The sequence below is a fragment of the Parasteatoda tepidariorum genome, chromosome 3 (genome assembly GCF_982258835.1).
Source record: "Parasteatoda tepidariorum strain Cologne lab strain chromosome 3, Ptep-v5.0, whole genome shotgun sequence".
In the NCBI taxonomy this organism is placed as follows: domain Eukaryota; kingdom Metazoa; phylum Arthropoda; class Arachnida; order Araneae; family Theridiidae; genus Parasteatoda; species Parasteatoda tepidariorum.
In genome coordinates, this window is record NC_141757.1 from 51,889,032 (window position 1) to 51,901,093 (window position 12,062).

Sequence of the window (12,062 nt, forward strand, 5' to 3'; positions counted from 1 at the left end):
TCAAAATTAATTAGTATTTAATTTAAATATTATTTAATTTTAATTTTAATTGTTTGAGATCATCACTACACGTATAGGAATTAATCAAAACAGGTTATATAGATATCGATTAATACTAAACGCAATTAAATTATGATGTTTAAGTTTTCAGACTTAATTTCTTTCTGAACTAAAAATTAAATTGTATTCGCAGAATTTTTTTCTGAGCTCCAAAAGTGAAGACGTACTGTTTAGAGACATAATTATTTGTTTATTAATAAATCATTTTTAAACACTTCAAGCTAAAGTTCGAGTGAACCACTTTGCATTGCGAGAAAAAATAGAAATGAATTAATTGCAATTTATTCAGATAACCCAATGACGCCAAAAATAAAAACTTTTCGGAATATTACGAAAAGGCATCTAAAGTTTTGTTTTCAGTTTGTTTTTCAAAGACCAGCTCCAATTCATTTATTTTATTTTATTCTTTCTCCTTTTTACGGCTGCTTTCGTTTCCTTTAGAAGACCACCAAAGCTGAAAATTTAGGATTGCTTTTGTATATAGAAGGAAAGGAGAGAGCAAGCCAAAGTGCAGATCCATAAATTATGCCGAAACAAAAACATTCACAAATCCTGTCTTTTTCCCAATTTCTTAGGATTTTGGCCGACTTCTGGATCCCAGTACGTCATCACAACATTTTCAGTTCACCTCCCTTGGCTTTTTTATTGGCATATTATGCTCTCTTAACATATACACAGACAGAATAATAAAAATGGCGAGTTCTTTCTGGGGGTCAAAGAGAAATATTTTGAGAGCCAATAGGGATGTAATATTCTCAATGTTTTGTATTCTTTTTCTTCTGGAGTCATAGCCAAACCTGGTCCTATATTGAATATAAATTGATAATAGCCGTATGGTCAATTTAAATCGATAAGATGACCTTAAAATGTTCATATTTTAGGTTTGTTCGATTGAGCGATTCATTTATATCATAAACATATACGATATAAAATTTAACTGATTGGGAAATGTTTTGATTTGCGCTGGGTGACATAGATTGTGAAAAATCAATATTTGATAACAAACGATATTTCAACATGTAATTTCACGATATATCGTGAATGTAATGATTTACTATTAATATCGAATATATAATATTTATTGATAATGATAATATCGCAATTATTATTAAAAAACGATACACATGTCACATCTCTAATAATGTTAAGAGCTATATCTATAACGATAGCTATTGAATACGAAAATATAGCAATCGTTATCCACAAACAATAAGTATCGAATAAATATTTTACATATAATAATCGAATAAATATTTTACATATAATAATCGAACAAATATTTTACATATACATAATATTTTACAATAATTTTTACATATTTACTGTTTGTAGAATATAAAAAGTAAATGGCTTTATCTATTAAAATTGACTGCTAATAATAAGCATTTAATACTTCTAGTAGTAATAAATTTTAATTTACTCGCATAACAAAAAAGACGCGATGCATTTTAAAGTTGCGATTTTAATTTTAAATAAAATTGACTGTCGGAAATTCAACGAATTTAAAATTTCTCTATAAAATAATATTGTGAAATTATAATGTTTCTTAAATTTGTTTACTTTTCAATTGATTATTTTTCTGTGGAATTGAAATTAAGTTTTTGGCTGAATCTTTTATGTATGTATGTTCGTATTTATCCGTATTTCCGAGCTGTTTATCTGTTTTTTTCTTGATACTTAAAATAATAAAAATACAGAAGGGGAGAGATAAACTTTCACATAATTGTTAATAAATATATTTTGAGCTATTGTACCTTTTCTTAAATTCTTTCTTCCACATTATTGTTAATAAATATATTTTGAGCGGTTGTACCTTTTCTTTTAAGTTCCAAAATTGCTTTACAATTCATATTAAAATTGCTTTGCAATTTTATACCTAGATACCACTTTTCTTACTATCTTAAACTTTGCCAGCATTCTTCGCCAGCAGTCGAATTCCACTGTGGCTGTTAGAAAAAGGGGACAGCTTAACCCCCTGGTCAGTACATCCGGTCACTTAAACGAAGATAAATGTTTCAGGGGTAAGTTAATCAGGAAGTACTGTGATAGGGGTGGTTAACAAGGTAAAAACTCTCTTAAAAAGTGGATTAGTATGTTTATTTAAACTCCCGTCTCCAAGGACATTCTAGCACTGTTGAAGTTGCATAAAAAAAATAACTTATTATTATTTTTTCAATAAATTAGAATACACCCTTAAATTCGACACTTTATACTACTTGTTTTGTACTTCTTAATCTCGTTTTGACAGCAATCCGAAGTTTGTATATTTCCTACCATTTTTCCGATGGAAATTCCACATTCTTGAATCTCTTTACATACAGGTAATACTTTATTTTACTGAACTTAGAATTGTTAATTACAAAGAAGCGTGCAGTTTTGCATTCTGACAAGGACTATTTTTTATTTCTTTTTCTTATTTTTGCCTTTGGAAGATAAGAAATCTGGAAAGATTTAGATTCGCGGATCCCAAAAGGTGCTCTTCGGAACCCTAGAATTCCGTGGGAGGGTCACAAGTGGTTCCAAGAAATATGATTAACTAGCTATGATTTTCAAAACCTTTGATTGAATTTTCATCCAATTAATTTTCCATTATTTCTCAATTATTTCCATTATTTTTCTAAAACTATTTTATTAAAATACTTGTATAGAAAAATAACAAACCCTAAAAACAAATTAGTGATTGAATGATGAAATCGATATCATCATCAATTATAGCAAGACAGTCTAGGGTGGGCCAGGGCCTTAAAGAAACTAGGTTTTTCCAGTCACTCCTACTGGCAGCCAAACCCTCTCAAATTTGTGAAAAATTTCATTAGAATTTTGCTTCGATTAAAAATTGCTAAATTCAACTGTGAAGAGCCATGTTTATTTTATAAACATTTTCAACGTTTATTTTCGCTCTTTTTGTATTTATTCCAACGAAACTATTTGACATTAAACAGAATTTTAAGACTACAATTGATGAAACGATGCGCTTAGAAAATTTTATCCTTCATTTGTTCAGCAACTATTTTCAAAATAACAAATGAAATTTCAGTAAATATTTTCAGAATAATTAATAATCTTTCGTTGATCTTTACATTTACATTTGCTAATAAAATTTATTCATTGAGTTTCGGAGGTTCCGCCAAAATCAGGTCGATCATTTTAGGATTCCATAGTCAATAGTTTCTGATTTAAATAACATTTAGATCAGATGGATCTCATCTAAATGTTATTCCATAGCCAATAGTCTCTGATTTAAATAACATTTAGATCAGATGGATCTGATCTAATTGTTATTCCATAGCCAATAGTTTCTGATTTAAATAACATTTAGATCAGGTGGATCTGATCTAAAAATAAAAGTTTACAACAAACACTCATTAGAGTTCAATAATAGAATATAATAACCTTGGAAAGTGTTTGTAACAGTATCCTTTTTAACAAAATTTACATTTTTGAAATTGTCCAAACGATTCTCTTTAATTTTCGTTTGTTTGTAGATTTCTATCGATTTCTTGTAGATCGCTTTTTATTAATAATTATTTTTGTGCAATACAAACTAAATTTTAATTTTGAAATCTATTTTTAATCAGACAGACTTTTACACTTCCTCTTGCCAATTACAACAACTTAGCACTAGAGTTTTCTTTTTCCCGACTAATGCATTTTTAGGGTTAGCATCAGCGAAATGTGGAGGGGGGGGGAGTGTTCCATTTCGGTGTTCTTCATCCTGCCAATCCATAGAGGATGTTGATGGCTGATCTGTTCAAACAAAATGTCAGTTGTTCTACGATTAGGTGTTTTCTTTAACCCTCGCCGCGTCACGCAAAAGATCCCGCTGGGACACCCCCTCCTCACACCTTTTACTGTTTGTTTGCTCAGGAGCAGCTTAAACGACAACAGAACTGAAAAAGCACCTCGCCATTCCAAAGTAAAAGAGTTGCCTTAGCCATTTTTTCATCTTATATTTATCCTCGTGGAAGTCAATTTTGATTAGGGGGATCATTCGTTATGAAACAGGGGTAAAAATAAAATGAAATGAAAAAAAAGAAGAAGAAAAAAAAAAAACGCGGAAAGCAGAACAAACAAATTTTTTAAAACATTGTATTTAGTGAGGTAGGGGAGGAACGGAAAATTAGAGATGATTAAATTAAAACGTTCCTGTTTGAGATTAACAGCCAGAGCATATTTGTACAGAGCAAAGTTATTATTATTATTATTATTTTGGATAACTATATGCATGCGTGAAAAAATTGTGCATAACAATTTATGTAATGTTTTTTTATATATATATTATAATAACATTTATATTATAATAACAAATTATAATAACATTTTCGAAAAAAGAAGTTATAATTTTTTCCTCAGTACAATAAAAGTTGTGTATTCAATATATATTAAATTCCCCAGAGCCCTGCTTATTTTAATTCTCATTAAAAAAAGTTGCTTTTCTGCCATATTTCCTAAGATTTTACGAAAAAAATATTCTTAGCCCGAGTTGTGATTAAATTAATAAATGAAAAAAAGTGAGTCTTATTAAATAATGTGAGTATTGTTAAAAAAAAAGTGGGTATTATTAAACAATGTGAGTATTATTTAAAAAAAGTGAATATTATTAAATAATTATTAATGAAGTATTATTAAATACTCGCTTTTTTGGGACACTTGACATTCTTACTTCAATGACCACAGCATTGAAATAAGGACAAAACGGCGGACAGTGGATCATTTTTAATTTGATATCGTATTATGAAATGTTTTTGAGATTATCTTCTTAAATAACGATTTATGTATCTAGCCTTCCCATTCAGAATAATTTACTTTTGTATTAAAACATATTTCTCTTTGAAAAAAAAATAGTTATAGTTTCTACTATTACGTTTTTAATCATTCGCTTTCATTTGCATTGGAGTAGATTCTTGCATTCGAAATTTTGATCATATTTCCGACTAGCTAGAGTACTTAAATTTCAATTAGACGCCTGATGACAGTGCAAGTTACAATTTTTTCTGTAAAATTACAAGTAAAATTTATATTGATTACATATATATATATACATATTAGGATTATTATACGTATATTAGGATTTTCTAGGGAGACATGATAGAATAATTCTTCTTTTTTCCAGCCCGAAATGATGAAAAACGTAAAGCGTAAACTTTCGTATTAAATTTCTAACAGCCTTAAAAAGGACATTCAAAACTTCATACAAATGACGTCAAAAGCGTGACAAAAAATAGAGTTTTTCTATCTTTCTTCCACTGGAAAATCTTACTCCTTAAAACGTTTATTTTAATTTCCATCGCTAGTGTTCGAATCAATTTAGTTATATAAAATAAAAAATCATTTTCAGTCTTAGTTTATAAATAAACAGTATTCGGTAATTTCATATAAACGTTGTGTTATAAGCCTTCACATTTTGTATGAGTCTTTCAGAGACGTGTCTTAAGAAGTTCGAACCCCATAGCAATAATCGTGTCACATTAATGTCAAATCTGTCTCGGTTGTAGAAATTTGTCACGGTTAGTAATCCTTTCAACCGTCCTGTTTCAAGTCCCACCCGCAGAGTGGGAAACGGAATTCAGCATCTTCAGCCTTCTTACAAACAGACAATTAGATTGACAGTTCATTTTAAAGAAAATGCTGTTTGGAAGTTTTCATTGTTTTTATTCTTCTTATATTGATTTATAACAAGTTTAAAAACGAAATAGGGTCCCTTTGTAAATGAACATTCGCTATTAAAACTCATGCGAAATAAATTTCTTTAAATCAACTGTCTCTTTTTAACTCAGTTTATTTTTTAAAATCATCCAATCCAGAATAATTTATTTTAAATAGCATTCCGATAAAGAAAGAAAGATGTTCTAAAAATAATTCTGATTGGGTGGAGAAGATTAATAAGTAATGTTTAAAACTTCAAATACTGTCGAAAACTAATTGATTATCAACAATATTTTAAATTATGCCTGGTAGTAAATGAAAGAAATTTTCTATTGTCATTTTACAAAGGAGTTTTTAACACAACTCGTAATCCATTGTATCTTTCTTTATTTCATTTTCTAGAATGCACTATTTCTCATATTTTCTCATACTAATATTCATCATGGGCTTAATTATAATCATAAATTCCAGCACAGATTTCCATTTTTATCAGTGAACACTTACTTCTCGTAAGCCTAATCGAATCATGATGATGAATTCCTGCATCTACGAGGCGACAATACGAACGTCTTTTCAAGTAGAATATCATTTATTTTTAGTTCTAAATTTTGTGACAGGAACGATATAATTTCAATCGTTATTTTGAGACGGAAAATAATACCGAACTAATTAAGTATATTTCGAGTACTAAGTAAAGAATGTATTTACCAAAGTTTTTGTAAATGCATTTTGTAAATAAAATAAATAACAAATATCGATTTATAAAAGGCAATTTCTAGATCGTCTGTCGAATAAATGCAAAAAAATTTGTTTTAATTCGCGAGCGCAACGACCTATAGGGAGCGTTGTTATTTGAGACGAGCTGGCAGAACAACAGCAACAGGATCATCAGTTGGACTGGAGATGTCGTCAGTGTATCATTGTAAGGTTCCTTCTTTATTGTGGCTTATTAAATTTAAAAAAGAAAACTTTTTTGATATTATTTCTTATGCAAGCGAAAACAAAATGGAATTTCTTTTTTTTTAGAGAAGGAACATCCAAAGCGTATCGGAAAAATATTTGTAAATAAACTGAAAAAAAAAATGTATCTTCTTATTAGAGTTAAAATCCAATACCAGAGAAATCTCTTTACAAAATTTAATGATCTAATATGAAAGGCTTATTTAAACTTCACATTCTATACTTTTCTGAATCATATTACTTCAGACATTAAAATATGTAAGAAGTATACAGAAACCCATAATGTTATATCCTTTAATTTTGCAAAAGTTTTCGACAGCAATTTTTATCAAAAAATTTATAAGTTTTAATAAAGAATTCTTATTTATAAACTAAAAAACGTAAAATAAAGAATGCTTGCGATAAACAAAAACGATTTTAAAAACTCCTTATATTGAAATTAAAAAACTTCCATATTGTTTTTTATTTATTTTTTGTATTCTTAATCGGATTTAGAAAACCATTTTGTAGAGAACTTTCATCAAATTAGAAAAAAAATATTTCCAACCAAATTTTTTTATTATAAAAATCATAACACTTACCTGCTTTATAAATCCAGAGAATTGAAATGTTCTTCACTTGAAAATTTTATTTTTAAGTAATGAATACATAGATTATCCCTTCATTACTTTAAGATGATATACCACACAATAAAATTTGTAATTGTAAGATCTCCATATGAATTTCAATATGTAACTTTAAAACAGAATAGCTGATTTTCCAGTTGAAGTTAATCATTCAAAATTATAAAATACCAAGAAAACGATAAAATTTATTAATAATCAACATAAATCATACTATTTCAAGTAATTAGGATGATTCTATTTTGTTGTTTTCGAATTATATAGATACAGAAATATGTACTATTCTATGAATGTACTACTCTATGAATGTACTACTGTATGAATGTAATGAATATACTACTCTATGGTCTGCATGTTCTGAAATCGCATTTATTCATTGGAATGAAGTAAGCAATGTTAACTTCACTTTAATTTATAATGAATTTAAGAAAAAAAAATGTATTTTACCATCATACACACTCCTGTAACAGTATGCGATCACGAAATCAGAAGTTATCGGTTGCAAGTTTGTTGTTAATAGAAAGGAAAAAAAAATTTTGAAAAATTGTTCTTTGAATGTTGGGGGCGTTCTGTTTTAGAGCGATTTACCTATATTCTGCTGTTAAAAATGTCGTCCTACTCTATCAGTGATTCTGACAGAACTAAATGAAAACTTAAAAAATAGTAGCCTGAAAATATCCTCCCCGCTAGAGGGCGTATTCAAGTGTTGCGATCGTGAATTTTCAATAGATGCAAGATAATTGCAAATTAAATTCATAAATATACGTAAAATTCACAGTATGAACAAATGGTGAACTATTCAAAAATATAACTATTAAATTGTTAATTTTAAAAGGTTTTTAGTAAAATTCACAGCAAAAAAAATTAATCTTTTTTTTTTTTTTTTTTTTTTTTTAACTTATTGTTACCAAATCGTCACCAAAAAGTTATCGTTAAAAATTTTTACAAATATCATTAAAAATTTTACAAATATCGTTACAATTGTTAAAAATATCGTCACCAAAATGCTTATAAATATTGCGCTATTAAATAAATTAAAAATATTATTTCAGAATGTCAGTAGCAAATTGTTTTAATATAAAATATACATATGAGTTTTTCTTTTCTAAGTGAATATTTTCTTCATCTACGAACTAAAAAAAAAAAAAATTATTAACGTAATTTTAAGACAAACATCCGCTTACACGCGCAATCTTACATTATGGGACTAAATTATATGCACTCGTAATTTTGAAACGTCTTCCAGATCTGAAAACGAAGGGTTGAAAAAAAAATCAACAGGAACTAAGGGAAAATACCGAAGAGCATAAAAAGTTCTTGAGAGTTCCTCTGAGAGCTCATCAACTGTCTTATTAGTGAAAATTATAGCTTTCCTCCCGTTATTAACATGAAATTTAATCTTAGGTGCCGGACGCCAGAGTTCACGACCTTTCTCTTTCAGTGTCCGGATTGAACGTGTAAAATACAACTGATTTTTAATATATATATATATATATATATATATATATATATATATATATATAGAGAGAGAGAGAGAGAGAGAGAGAGAGAGAGAGAGATATCTTTGTTCTTAATTTATTAAGATAAATATCTTATTTATTTCTTATTACTTATATATCCTCTTATTTTGCGACAAATACTGCGAGGGGAAAAAAGCATCGGATAAAAGATCACAATGCAAAACTGGGATTGAATTTGAAGTGATCGAATATTTATTAGAATATCATTAAATATTACTCTAAAAATAAATGAATAGAACAGGGTTAATTTAAAATGTTCGGAAAGGAAACTTCTCACTTTTTATGCACAACTAACTGATTACGAATCTAAAGAAATTAAAGAACTACTAAAAAATTTCTAAATTGCAGTAATTATTTATACCTATCGTATAATGATATAATATTTTTATGTGCCTTTTCAATCAGCTGTATTTTTTTAAAAAAAAAACAATTGTTTTAAAATAAAACACATCATCATTTTTATTAATTATTATTATTATTATTTTATTAATTTTTACTTAGTACAACATTAAGCCACTGATAAACTACTGTTAATTGATACATGATATATGGGAGTACTATAAGGAGCTAAAAGAGCAAGCGTTTCTTCAGCCTCAGAATCAGTACGCACTAAAAGGTGCGTTCACGTACTAATACTAAATGTAATACAAGAGCACAGAATTGAGATCACGTCAGTGTGATCTTTACCGTTAGAATCAGAAATGCTCGTTTCATATATAATACCGTAATTAGTGAAGAGAGAATATCACGATCACGTATACTTGATCTTAGTACTGAAGGGATTAAATATTTACATAAAGTCCCTTTCCGAAAACTTCAATGTATATTTTTTTCCTTGAGTATTTAAAGAAAAAATGTCCGATAACATTTCGATAATACTTAGTTACATTAAGTAAGGGCTCAACGAGCAGAATCGAATCAGTCGTTAAATTCATATAATATTTAAAGTGAGATACACATCACATAATAATTTTGTTTTGTCAGCTTTGCATTGCAAATAAATTTTTTTTAAATTTTATCACTATTATTTATTTATTTACATTTTTTAAGGAAATTTTTCCAGGAAAGTATTTTTTTCCCCTATCGTTTTAGCGTTATATACACATTTTAAGATTCTTATTATTTTCTGATTGAAAGAAGATACCAACCCTTACGCGAGTCATCAAAACATAGAATATAAAAAAAAAAGCAGAGTGCAAGAACGCAAAACGATGTAATTTATTATTGAATTAAGTAGTATAAATTGCGATTAGAGCAATTGGTAATAACTGAAGTGTGATTTGTGCTTCTAGAAAATTCGGTGAGATCTTTGCGGGTGAGTACAGAGTATGCGTATGCCTTTCGAAATGGTAGGAAGATATGATCATGTGAGGTGTCGCTGCAATTAAAGGGGTACTTAAAAACTAAGGAATATGCGTATTATGACCTTCAACATTTATTGTCTGTTAAATACCTATTTAAAAAGTGTGTTGAAGTTGATTTTTTTGAACGACACATATTTTAAGGACTTTTATTACTGTTTTCTTGTCTAAACACAATAAGTGAATAGTATTGCATTTCATATTATTTTTAAAAAGTGTGTGTTCAATTAAATTAAACAAATAGAAAGCAAGAATTTTTTAAAATAGTTTGGCAATATCTCATGTAATTTTTTTTTTTATATATAACTAAATATTATATGTTTTTTTTTATTTTTTTTTTTTTTAAAGGTGAAACATGATTTGAATTCTTTTTTAAATTGGCATTTATGATTTATTGTGGTTAAATGAAAATAAAACAAATATCGTTTTTAAAATCTAAATTTGAAAAATTTTTGAAGTTTTAACTTCTGATGCGCGATTACTAATTTTGAAATATTATTCTTTCCCAAAATAATAATTGGAAAAAAAAAAAAAAAAACTGTGTATTGTTTTGCTTTGTGAATTTCTTAACAATATTTTCTCCCTGTTTTAATTTTTGCACTTTGAAAATGCAATTCTGCTGCTGCCATCTATCAGCCAGACTTGGAGTTGAAAATCAAGCTGAGTGGGCGACGGAACATTAGTATGCAGAGAGGGGTTCAACAGCTCCAGGCATATATTTGATCACTAAGGACACTGAAATTTTAAATTTATAACTAGAGCCCGGATTTTGATGACCTAAAAAATCTCAATTAATGCCCTTAAAAAGTGCAAAAAATGCCCTTATGAACGTCTTTCAACGTCTACTGATGTTATTGGTGCGTACTTGAAAAGGACGGTCACACTTACTGACAATTCTTCTTCAATTTGAAAAGATGTTGCTTCACCTGTTAATATCCTAGAAATTTTCTTCATTGTTTGGAAGCCAGTGTAATAATAAAAAATTATAAAAAATAATAAAAATTAGAAAAATTTAACAAAAAATTTAAAAAATGCTTAAAAATGCAAAATACGCCCCAAAATTTTAAAGAAAATGCCCTATAAATCTCAAAAAATTCTCTAAAGGACAAAAAATGTCCAAAAATGCAAAAAATGCAAAAAAATGAAAATGTCATCAAAATCCGGGCCTTATTTATAACTAATATTTGCATTACAAAATTAAAAATTTGGGTCAAGTTTTCAAACAATTTTAATAATAAAGCTTTAAAAATCATTAAAATTGAAATATTCCCAACATTTAAGAAAATATTTTGTTGTAAATAAATACAGTTCTAAAGAAGAATTACCTCATATATTTACACATAAAAATGAGTTCAAAATATGGATTACAGTATTTTTTTAAAAAAAAATCAGATTGGCTTTCTTTCCTCTTCTAGGCATTCTATTCTATTTCATTTAAGTCCTTGAACAGCCGACCCAATTTAGTGTTTACGATTACAAATGTTCAACTCCGTGACCTTGCAATTTTGAAAACGATCCGGAGGACAAGGGAACTCCTGGATCAAGTATTGGGAGAAATTTAACTTCGTGGAAGACTTTTTTATGGAACTAACCCACTTTTGCGTTACAAGAAGAGGAAAACTGCGAAAACCTCCCACTGTTAGCCTGACTGCAAGGGGACTCTAACCCATGATCGGTTTACCATTGAGGACATTTTATGTCAGCACAAGGATTGGAACCTGATTCACCTCATTGGGAGGCGAGCGCTCTATCCCCTAATCCATCACGGCTCACTATTCTTATAAGGGGCATGTATTCAAAGGAAATTCCACACACTCTGAAATTTGGGGGGGGGGGTCACAGATTTTTATATAGGAAGATAACTATACGCTCTATATAACTCCGAAATTAAA